The 12,587-nt window shown below is 40.5% G+C and overlaps 2 pseudogenes across 1 annotated transcript; both read left to right on the top strand.

Annotated features, from left to right (window-relative positions):
• The first annotated feature begins 1,927 nt into the window (after window positions 1–1,927).
• LOC146718357 (uncharacterized) lies at window positions 1,928–5,768 on the top strand (annotated as a pseudogene).
• A 1,318-nt stretch (window positions 5,769–7,086) lies between these two features.
• On the top strand, window positions 7,087–12,009 carry LOC146718356 (UDP-glucuronosyltransferase 2C1 pseudogene; annotated as a pseudogene). The gene is made up of 2 exons (XR_014918795.1): window positions 7,087–7,193; window positions 9,934–12,009. The product of XR_014918795.1 is annotated as a UDP-glucuronosyltransferase 2C1 pseudogene (transcript).
• Window positions 12,010–12,587: the final 578 nt, after the last annotated feature.

Here is a 12,587-nt window from a genome sequence, read left to right as displayed (position 1 = left end):
CAGTAAAGTGATTCTCGAGTATTGAACGATTCGTTCACGAATCGAACATCACTAGGGTTAGTGAGTGAGTGAGTGATTCATTCGCTCTATGATTCAGCACAGGAGGGAGGGGGTGAGCGAGTCCTGAGTGATTTGCTTACGCTTACGATTCAACACAGGAAGGGAGGGGGTGAGTAGCTCAAATGTGTTGTTAGCATGTTAGCAGAGCGATGCTACTGTGAACCGAGGAGCTATTTTCTTGATGTGAGCTTCTACTTCTACACTGTTACATTATAAAAATGTAACAGTGCAAATGCAAATTCCTTGCTGAAAGTTTAACCAAAAGGCATTTCCAGTAGAAATGGGCTGACATATCCTGAGCATAACCATGTATAATATCCACTGAAGTTAAAAAGAGGTGCTTTGCAACATTAAACTGCAGTGTGCAGTACGTATTTTTCGGACCATAAGGTGCACGGGATTATAACGCACATTAAGCGAAACAAAGCAGTCAGATAAATCAAACTTTATTAAACTCAATCTTCTTGCTTCCTCCACTCCCATGTTGTTGCAGTATATTAATGACTAACCTTGTATTGTGGATGGATTATCTCAGTTGTTCTCCTGACTGAAGTTCGGTCTGTTTACAGCATCCTGCCATGCGATTGCATTTGTCTCTAACTATCAGGAACCTTAACGTTAACTTTTATAAGTGGAAAAGTGTTAGTGTTCGTCCTCCAGCTTCACTGTTTATGTTATGCTAACATAGCTGTGTCGCTAGCGATCACGTAGCACATCATTATATACCAGCTAGCCCAACTTCAGTAACCCTACAAACGTCACTGCTGTTTAGTTTCCTGTCTTCATTTATGTTGGAAGTGATAGCAGAGCTGAAGTGATGTTCGATTCGTGAACGAATCGTTCAATACTCGAGAATCACTTTACTAACTCGTGAATCATGATTCACAAGCCCAACTGACTCACTGACTCATCCCTGTTGCTGTTAGCAAACTAGTTCGCTTAGTAGAAATATATCTAGCTTATAATTAAAATTGCGGAGGGAAACAACAGCCAGTTTCTTAACAAAAGCATTTCTGCTCTGAACTGGAAGAAAAAACCCTGAGTAGAAGCTCACATCAAGAAAATAGCTCCTCGGTTCAGAGTAGCATCGCGCTGCTAACATGCTAACAACACATTTGAGCTACTCACCCCCTCCCTTCCTGTGCTGAATCGTAAGCATAAACGAATCACTCAGGACTCGCTCACCCCCTCCCTCCTGTGCTGAATCATAGAGCGAACGAATCACTCACTCACTCACTAACCCCCACCCTCCTGTGCTGAATCAAAGAGCGAACGAATCACTCAGGACTCACTAACCCCCTCCCTCCTGTGCTGAATCAAAGAGCGAACGAATCACTCAGGACTCACTAACCCCCTCCCTCCTGTGCTGAATCAAAGAGCGAGCGAACGAATCACTCACTCACTCACCCCCTCCCTCCTGTGCTGAATCATAGAGCGAGCGGTCGAATCACTCACTCACCCCCTCCCTCCTGGCTCACAGCTTCTTCTTGGTTGGCAACCAATGTTAAGCCGCATTACCGCCCCCTGGCTCACAGCGCAGTGGACATTTAGATGAGAAAATATATATTTGACACACTTAAGGAAAATACTAATAAAATACAAATAAACAAAATAAATGTTTATTAAACAATTTTGATAGGAAATTGCTCAATTTTAGAAATGTTTTTGCTCTTTTTTTCTCTATAAAATAGTTTTTGGTTTTTTTAATCATTCATCTTAGCAGTGGGATTTACATGAAAAAGGAAACAAATTAAGTTTGAGTGAAAATGTAAATTTTTTGCACTCTCTGGTCAACTGACTCAGTGAATCAAATGACTCAAAAAATCAGATTCACTTTGGTGAGTGACTCATTAACACTCGATTCAGTAAAAAGAATCAAATTTACCATCACTAACTAACCCCCTCTGTTCCGCTCTTAATTTAATGCAATATAGGCGCTCTTTGCAATGAGCTAATTTTATTTTGAAATTCGTTTTATTTTGAAAACCAGTTTCGGGAAGTGACAGGATGTCAGCCATGTTTGTTTAGTTCCTAGCGGATCACATGTGGGGAAATTTGATCCAGCGACATCTGCCTTTTGTTTGTGCCATCGACACCACCGTCTGTAAGTTTTCATTTGTATTGAATTGTAGGATTGTATTTTATGTATATTTTGTGGAAATATTTGCTGTAGATGAATACTTTAATAGTTGTGTGCTAACGCTAATGGATGTGTATTGGAATCTAATTTTGTTGTGCTAATGATGCTAGGTTAATTTTAGCTATGTTATTTGTATTTCAGTTTTACTCCATGAGGAAATACTTACTAATTAAAAGGAGTTGGACGCTACATCCTGACTTCGCGCGTTATTTCAAGTGGAGTTAGGCTACTGCTGAATTGTGTAGCGTACACACAAGGAGAGCTGGATACCCTCCCTCCTGTGCTGAATCGTAAGCGTAAGCGAATCACTCAGGACTCACTAACCCACCCTCCTGTGCTGAATCATAGAGCGAACGAATCACTCAGGACTCACTAACCCCCTCCCTCCTGTGCTGAATCGTAAGCTTAAGCGAATCACTCAGGACTCGCTCACCCCCTCCCTCCTGTGCTGAATCATAGAGCGAGCGAACGAATCACTCACTCACCCCCTCCCTCCTGGCTCACAGCTTCTTCTTCTTCTTGGTTGGCAACCAATGTTAAGGCGCATTACCGCCCCCTGGCGCACAGCTCAGTGGACATTTAGATGAGAAAATATATATTTAACACATTTAAGGAAAATACAAATTAAATTAAAATAAACAAAATAAATGTTTATTAAGCAATTTTGATGGGAAATTGCTTAATTTTAGAAATGTTTTTGCTCTTTTTTTGCTCTATAAAATAGTTGTTGTTTTTTTAGAATCATTCATCTTAGCAGTGGGATTTACATGAAAAGAGAAACAAATTAAGTTTGAGTGAAAATGTAAATTTTTTGCACTCTGGTCAACTGACTCAGTGAATCAAATGACTCAAAAAATCCGATTCACTTTGGTGAGTGACTCATTAAATGGTAAATGGCCTGTATTTATATAACGCTTTACTAGTCCCTAAGGACCCCAAAGCGCTTTACATATCCAGTCATCCACCCATTCACACACACATTCACACACTGGTGATGGCAAGCTACATTGTAGCCACAGCCACCCTGGGGTGCACTGACAGAGGCGAGGCTGCCGGACACTGGCGCCACCGGGCCCTCTGACCACCACCAGTAGGCAACGGGTGAAGTGTCTTGCCCAAGGACACAACGACCGAGACTGTCCAAGCCGGGGCTCGAACCGGCAACCTTCCGATTACAAGGCGAACGCCCAACTCTTGAGCCACGATCATTAAAACCTGATTCAGTAAAAAAAATCAAATTTACCATCACTACAGAGCTGTACATTTGAATTTTTTCAGAAATAAATTTTTCATAAATAAATTTTGTTTTCATGGATGCCTGGAAGTTAAACTTCATAGTTACACCTGGTAAAGCAGCAATGCTAATCGTTTTATTAAAGATGAAAGAATTTAGACAGTTTTTAACTCTCAGTGATGCTGCAGTGTTCGTTTGACCTGAAGATTACGGAGTTTAGGACCCAGATTACTCCCAGATTTAAGAGCATCTTAGTCCGACAAATACGACAATAACGACGGCCGCTTGCATGTTCTGCAAAAAAATGTGCTTTGTTGTGTATCTGACGGACAAACACCAAACCAGGTCCACATCACTGAAGTTGCACCATTTTTACAAACCAATTCTGGTTCATCTGTTTCACTCAACAATCGGCCATGTGCGCATGCGCGTTTTACTCATATTCTATCGCGATATTTCATTTTCCTATCGTTGCCTAACATTATACCGGTATTACCGTGAACGGTATAATATGGCCCAGCCCTAATGTGGTACAATTAAATAACCAATAAGTGTCTTGTTATGAGATGACATGCTAAATAACTGAACCTGCTTTAAAAGAAAATGTATTGCTTTCATGTTGTAATGGTCAGTCACCTTATCAATGCGAAAATCTGTTTTGATATCTCTATAACATGAGCAATGCCCACTCGTGTATGAATAAACACGATAGCTTAAATACATATATGTTGTTAATCTACCAGCAATTCTTATGTGCCATGACTACTAAGCAGTTACCACAAATTTTGCAGATATGCTAATAATCATTCAACCATGAAAGGTTTTTATTTACAGACAGAACAGTTTGTTATACCTGGAGGAAAAAACACTTTTATTGCAAATGTTGTCAATGTTCTTTCCAATTGTGTCTCTTTATTGTTCTCCTGCATCCTGCTGTTTAAACCCAGCCACAATGTGCAGCAAGATTATAACCTAAAATGTCTTTGTTTGTGTTTGGAATCAATTTTGTTTAATATAATTGTTTATTTTTTCACTGCATGTCAAGATGCAGAAGAAAGTTGCGCCATATCCAGGGAAAATCTCTGTGGCGTTCCGCAAGGGGCGACTTAGATACCTTCTCCAGGACTCGTCAAAAGAAGCTCGAAGGATTAAAAATGACCCCAAGCTTCAGGACAAGTCTGCACCTGTGAGGGAGGACGATGCTCTGACTGTCATCTATCAGAGAGGAGGGGATGCCTCTGATATGAAGGAAGTGCAGGGAGAGTACATCCTGCAGTTTGGAAAATATAAAGGGAAATCTTTCCGGTGGCTTCTGGAGAATGATGTCGGGGACACCATGTACCTGATCAAAGATCTCCAGAAGCAAGAGGCTGCAGGGACCTCTGTGGCGAAGGGCATGGCAAGGAGAGCTTGCATTCATTTGTACAGTAAGCCCTCAGCTTTGCAGAGATAAAAACTCTTCTGAGCTACGAGACCAGCAGAGTGAGTGTTGCAGCAGAAGCCTCTGAGGATGATCAGCTGGTTGGCTTTGGCTCACTAGCCAAGAGCACCTGGAAGGAGATTTGGGACGGCAGAGGTGACGGCTATGCAGACCTTATCATGAGGAAGAGCTGCAATCAAGGAACACGGCCTCATAAGCTGCAGCAGTACCTGCGGAAGAAGTAGCAGTCTGCGCCTGCTACTACAAACGCCCCAACTAAACAACCTCTTGGTAAGTTGTTTTAATAATATTTTAATAACATTGTTGACATGAAATATAAATTCAGTACATATTTGTCTAATTGTTGCCTCCATCACAGGGATGGATGAGGATAAAGACCTGGAGGACACAATGCTGAGCATCTCACCTGTAAAACTACAATTGCAGAGCTGTAAGTACTGCGTTATTACTAAATGTCAGAAGTGATAATGGCTAAGTCTGTTTCTGTCTCATATGTCCCTGTCCTCTGTCTCTGCATTACTAGTCACTGTGCCAGCAGCAGCAGGGTCCACACCCAGAGGATCTTCAGGAGCAAACAGGTTTTCAAATGAAAGGTTTCAGAACTGGAGTACAATTGTTTTCCATGAATTGCTCTGCAAAGCTGAGCCTGAACTTGAACTTTTATATATTGTCTTGTTCTTGTTTTTGTGTGTTCTGGCCACGTTCCAGTGATGTTCCTCTAATAGTATAGTTGTATGCTGGCTGTATGGTGGAAGAAAACAGTAAATAAGGGAGAAACAGTTGATATTGTATATAAGACAGTTTTGTTCTAGTTGTGAATGTTTCTTTTGTTTATATAAATATAAACTGATTGTAAATATAAAAGTGTAAATAAATAGTTTTCTGCAAAAATATCAACACAGTTTTCTTCTTAGAGTTCACCTATATGTTTATATATCTGTGTGTGCTCACCATCAGGTAATCAGTTTTAATAAGTTGTGAGTGCTGCCCTGAAAGCTTACATATTATTTCTAAATCACTTCATGTAATGATAACAAGTCATCCTTTCTCTAGAGGAGTCTCACAGCTTTTATCTTCATAATCTTTCTGTTTTCATTTATATTATTAGAAACATGACTGCTGTCTTTTATCTGTGTGATTGTACAGCCTGTTTCAGACATGACCCCCACACAATGTCTAAAGTTATCTTTAATACATGCAGCATACAGCTGAAGCTGCAGACAGTTTCTCACTTCTGGTGATAATATTTTTGATTTAGGTATTGTTGCTTGCTAGCTTGAAGCTTATCTACAAAAATAATTCAATAAGGAGAGATCATGTGGAAAAACTCAACATGATTTATTGAGATACAGAAATAAATGTAACTGTTTGGCAGTTATGACCCATCATAGCAGAAAGAATCCCAGCAGTGACAGGATTTTGCACAACCACCACCCCAGAGTCAACATGCTGATAGTAATGAAGATGAAGATGGAGGCTGGGACAGGGTTCTGAGTGACCACAGTGAGGAGAAGAAAGGAGAGGAGGCGGGCTGCATGGCTGCGGATCTGAAACGCAGAATGGCAGAAGCAGAAGAGCAACAGATTTAAAGCATGCAGAGTGGAGGCTGGCAAGAGCATGACTGGAATAAAGTAATCATGTCAGTACTGAGTTTGTGCTGGAAAATGAATAGATATAAACTAACAGCCACCAGGAAGCAGACAGATGACTTATTACAGACATGCCTTGTTTAAATTATGTATAAGCTTCATTTTCATCAGAATGTATCTGTATTATAGTTTTAGCTTTAGTCTTTGTATTAAAAGTTGGATGTCTCCATAATTGTAGACTATATGTCTGGTATGTATCATCTCAAGACTGTGATGATACAGTTTAGTCTGAGTTATGTACTTTGTGACAGTACATAATGCAGAAAAATTGCCCCACAGGCCATAACACTATATGATATAAATAAAATGATAATGAAATAAAAATTAAAAGCAAAGTGAAAAATAAATGTTATCCACAATAAGTAAATTGAAAATGGTGTTTAACTTTTAATAATGTAACACAAACTTTGTCCCAACCAGGACTCGAACCCGCGCTCAGACAGTTCAGTGTAAAAAAAAACAAACCATTTTTTTCCAATGCCTGATAAGCTGCGATTTGATTGGCTGTTTCCTCCGTTACACATATACGAGATGGGCGTGTGCATCCTGGATTGTGATTCAGTTCTTCTCTATCCTCCATAGCAACATTAATTGAACAGATTTCGTTCATTGGCGCTCTGGAAAACAGGCTCTTTACATTTCTTGTGTGGAGAAACCAAACGTCCAGCAGTAAGTAGAAACGCTCTGTGTTAATGTGACTGTATATACGGAAAATTAACTTAACCTTGCTACTCCACGTAAAAGCTCTGCCCAAATTGCGACTGGAGTTAGTGGCCTACTCTTAAGCTTTGTGGGTTTTTGTGGACCCCCCCCAAAAAAAAGAAAAGAAAAAGAAAACTGTGTTGAAAACCACCGAGGGCCTCTGCTCTAGTCCCCGAGTAGTTGGGGCTTCCTGTTTAGCTGCAGAGAGTAGGGTTGCCAACTTCCTGAAAAATAAATAAGGGACACCTCGTGGCCAGGGCCGGGCGACCCAGTTGTCTTCACCCTTCCCAGTGTGGTGAATTTTCTAGCTCTTTTTTTGTGTGTGAAATTATTTTTTTTAACCCTTTGACTTGAATTTGATTTAAGTAGATGTGTATTCTTTGTGATATGAACACATGTGAAACAAATGATCATTTAGCCATTTATTTTTAGCTCAAAATGACAACATTAACACAGTAAAACAGGTCTCTTTCTTAAACAGAAGCCTGCCATGCTTAACTTTTGAGAATATAAGTAAATCTTTCTTTAAAAGAACTCTGTCCTGCTTAACTTAAAATAATAGAAAACAATAGAAAGAAAAATATTCTTGTAACAGTGCACATTTAGTGCATTTAGTACAATTGGCTTCAGCTGAGGTATTATTTCAGCTTTTCTAATGCTAATCAGCTGCTCCCGTTTGAAAACCCGCTTGTTCCCATGATTACGCATCTTAACTCATCATCATTATTCATCTATGTATTACTTTTATGTATTAGTCATCTATTTGTTGTAATCATCTATCCTTGCAGTCGTTTATTACACAAAATAAATTATATTATCACACTTCTGGCCACATAGCGCTGATATTCACTGCACATGCCCATATTAACGTTTTCCAGCCAGGTGTTTTCCTTTTCCCATTCTTCCCTTTCTCTGAGGGGGAACAAACATTGCTGCTCTAACGCTGGGCTCACACTGTGCGGTTTTAGGCCCATTTTGAGCCGATTTTTGAGTGATCGGACCGATTTTGGCCTTCATCGTGCGTCGTGTAGTATACGTGGGGTAACGAGAAGTGATTAACACCTCACGACCAGCTCCCGATCATCAATCGCTCGTGAGCCGCTCACACTGCTCGCGCGCAAACACGTAAACGCCGTGAAAAAGACGGCGCAGCACGGCTGTGCAGCGTGTGATCTGGACACAAGCGATGGAGGCACAACTTGTAGAACTTTGAAAAGCTCATCCGAGCCTTTTCGATGTGGCCTCACAAAATTATCACGACCACAACAACCGTGAAAATAGTTGGATCTACATCGCTGCTAAATCACAGCTGCCTGATCATGTTTTTCATTAGCAATTTAGAAAAGTTGATGGTGGTGGTGTGTCTGTGTGAGTGAGAGACAGAGAGAGCGAGCGACAGATTTTCTGTTATAACCTTAATTTTATGGACGCACAGTGTGAGCACTCAGGTCGCATCAGAGCATCGGGCGGTATAGTGTGAGACCTGCATCGTGACCTACCAACTTCTAACCCCTGCGAGTCAATCGTGCAGTTTGAGCAGGAGCTGAATAACGCGACTGAAAAAATCGCACAGTGTCTGCCCAGCTTTAGGTGTACTGTCGTCCGAGACTTGCACCGCAGTGACGGCGTTTGTTCCCCTGTTGGCCATGCTTCTTGTTGTGGTCATCTGTTGTCTTCCGGTATTTTCTCCGTAAGCGACCTTTCCTCGACCAATGAGATGAGCGATAATCTGACTTGTCATACTCGAATTGTCATAAGTGTGCTGTCAGCGCATTGGTCACAAAGCAGGAGAGGGGCTGGGAATTATGTTTTCAAACAAAGCGTTAATTCCATTAACATTTATAGACTACTTTTGATTCTCACTGTATTACGGGACAAAGTGCGTCCCTTATTAGCTCAATACGGGACGTGTACTTTTGTTTCTAAATACGGGACGATTCCGTATTTTAAGGGACGGTTGGCAACCCTAGCAGAGAGGGTTTATTGTCCTTAGAAGTAGTGTCAAAAATATGTGGTACAACTGGTGTGTGGGCTACGCATTCTTATACTATTGTTGATCCATCGGTCAGACACGGAGAAGAGCAGAGTTATAGCATACAAAGAGCCGAAGCAGAACGTTGAAAACAATGAAAAGTGTCGATTGCAGCCACCGTCTGCACTTTCAATACTGCAGTTTTTAATCTTTATTGTTTGTTTCGTGCTTCTTCCGTTCCCGGTGAACTCTGTCGTAGCTCCGTTCTCTACATTCAGTGGCTCTGCTTCTCTATTTTGTCAAACAATCAACATTCGGTAGACTCTTACGTCATCCGCTTTCAGCACTTCGCTGTCAGTATCTTTTTATTAAATAATAAAAATTAAAAAAAAATTAAAAACCTCCCAATTATGCAGTTACACGCCTTCTTTTTAAAACGTGCAACCTACCTCAAGCTAATAAATTATCTGCACCAATGACAAAACGTGTACCAACTTCAAATATGTTATTATAAATATTATTACAAATTCAAAAATGTCAGTGATGAAACAGAAAGTTGCTTAATAAATCATGAAAGTGCAAGAGCATACACTGTATATGGATGGCTTGTGATTGCATCACCCTAAAACTTTTCATTGACAAAGTAAAAAAATGTAGTTTGAAATTTTCATAGTCCGTTTCCACTGTGAACATCTTTTTCATGTCAGTAAATTCATTTTTTTTTCTTCATTTCAGATGAAGGTGCTCTATTGCTGCACTGCTTTGCTGCTGCTCATTTCTATTCCCAGAGCCTGTGAAGGAGGTAACATCTTAGTGTTTCCTTCAGAAGGTAGCCACTGGGTAAATATGGATATTCTACTAAAGGCTTTGCACTCTAGAGGACACAGCATAACAATTCTGTGTTCCAGTAAAAGCTGGTACATCAAGGATATTTCCTCTAGTTATAATATTTTAACAGTTCCGGTGGAAAACCCTGTGACTCAGGAGATTATGTCAAAAATGGTGGCTAAGCTCATAGAATCTGAACAAGGTGCTCTTTCCTTGTCAGGTTTTATCCACATGGGTGTAGAGATGTTCAGCAAATTTGTTGACATTCACAGAACTATAGGTGAACTTGTAACAGCAATAGTAGATGACAAACTGTTGATGAGAAACTTAAATGAAAGCAAGTTTGACGTGATACTCGCTGACCCCTGCTGGGGTGGTGGAGTCATTGTGGCCAAATATCTCAACCTTCCTTTGGTTTATAATGTTCGCTGGATAATAACTGCAGATGCTCATTTTTCCATAGCTCCATCACCATTATCTTACATTCCTGTGACTGGAACTGGGTATACTGACAAGATGACCTTTTCTCAGAGAGTTACAAACATGGTTTTACACATCATAACACAAACACAAAACAACCTGGTGGCTAAACTAGTATACCAGAAAATAACTGACAAATATCTTGGGCCTGGTTATGATTTTAATGAGTTAATGACTGATGCAGACATTTGGCTGATGAGAGTGGACTTTGTGTTTGAGTACCCACGGCCCACAATGCCTAATGTTGTTTATATCGGAGGGTTCCAGTGCAAACCTGCTAAACCTCTGCCTCAGCACTTGGAGGACTTTGTGCAGAGTTCTGGAGACCATGGCTTCATCCTCATGTCTCTGGGGACTTTAATAACTGAACTTCCTGCTGACATAGGAAATGAGATCGCTGCAGCTTTTGCTAAACTGCCACAGAAAGTGATCTGGAAGTATAAAGGTGACAGACCAGCCACTCTGGGCAATAACACTTTACTGGTGGACTGGATGCCACAGAATGACCTTTTAGGACATCCAAAAATAAAACTGTTTGTGGCACATGGAGGAACAAACGGAGTCCAAGAAGCTATTTATCATGGAGTCCCAGTTGTGGGAATACCTGTGTTTTTTGATCAGTATGACAACCTGCTACGTCTGAAAGACAGAGGAGGAGCTAAGATACTTACATTAGCTACAGTGGACAAAGACAACAACTTCTTGAAGGCCATAGAGGAAGTCCTGAATGATCCCTCGTACAGGACGAACATGCAGAGACTTTCCAGGCTACACAGAGATAAGCCAGTAAAGCCACTGGATAACGCCCTCTTCTGGATAGAGTTTGTCATGAGGCACAAAGGAGCAGCTCACCTGAAAGCACAGTCCTACAGAATGCCCTGGTATTCCTGCCACTCTGTAGATGTAGTTTTGTTCCTGGCTGGAGCTATGCTGCTTGTGCTTTTAACCACTTTCTACCTTATTAGGTGTATATACACTGGGATGTGTAAACGTAAAGTGAAACGTGAGTGATGGAGGATTTCAGTAATGCAGCACTTTGACAAAAACCCCATTGTATTTCTATTGTATTTTATTGAGATTTTATTCAGAATTATATTTTCATAAAATATTTCTGAATGCATATTGTGATTTCATAATAATGAGCACAAATAAAACACTTGAAATGATTTTCCAACCACAAGATTTACTTTTTTGGTAATAAATACTTACTAAATGGAAGCCAGTGCCCTCAGCTTTGCATGTGCCTGCATGTGAGTGGGATCACTGACTGCTGATGCAGATGGTGCATAAAAGTCAACAACACTCTGCTGACTATGTAACTGCAGGCTTCCAAACCTCCTCTGACATTAGTATGAGCACAAAACTGTAAGCTGGAATGGGTTTCATGGCTGAGAAGCTCATGTAAATATAATATGTAAGCAGCCTGGTATTTTTTTTAATATAATATATAACACAAAAGGTGGAGCTGAGAAGGAGGTGGAGTGTAAAGTGAATTCCACATATGCCAGCAACTCTAGGCAGAGTAAAGCAGTTTCAATAGTGTAAAGTGTGTACTCTGCATGAGATCTCGCAATGAGATATTTCCTGGGTCATCAGCTACTATAATGGACTTGATATCAGCTATTTTCATTTTACCCAGTGACAGGTGTGATTCTAGGTTCAAGCTTTTAGGGGGCTCAGCTCACAATCATAATGTCATACATGCCTTGTAATTGATATTAAGGGAATATGCTGATTGAAAATTGAAAAGTCATATTTAAAATTGTATAACCATAATAATGTTACCTTCCAAAGCAACCTAATTAGTTGGATGGCCTATTGTAGTTTCTAAGAATAATTCTGAGTGAATAATCAGAGATTCCAATCTATTCCTGTCACGGTTTGCGGGGCAAGCCGTGTGGATTTGTAGTAAGGACCAAAAGGGCGGCAGTTCTGGTGCAGGTGAGTGTTTATTTATGATAGTGGGTCAATACAAACAGCAAGGGTGGCAAAACATGAAACTAGAAACCTAAACTGGGTAAACTAATAAGACAAACCAGAAACGAAGATGCAGGGAGGTCCGGGGAAATACATACGGAGAG

This window comes from Copadichromis virginalis, linkage group LG1 (genome assembly GCF_057382275.1).
Source record: "Copadichromis virginalis isolate Kocher_CV1m ecotype Utaka linkage group LG1, C_Virginalis_male_GT1.1, whole genome shotgun sequence".
Classification (NCBI taxonomy): Eukaryota; Metazoa; Chordata; class Actinopteri; order Cichliformes; family Cichlidae; genus Copadichromis; species Copadichromis virginalis.
The sequence above is the reverse complement of the archived record's forward strand: the minus strand, read 5'-3'. Positions and strand labels throughout refer to the sequence as shown.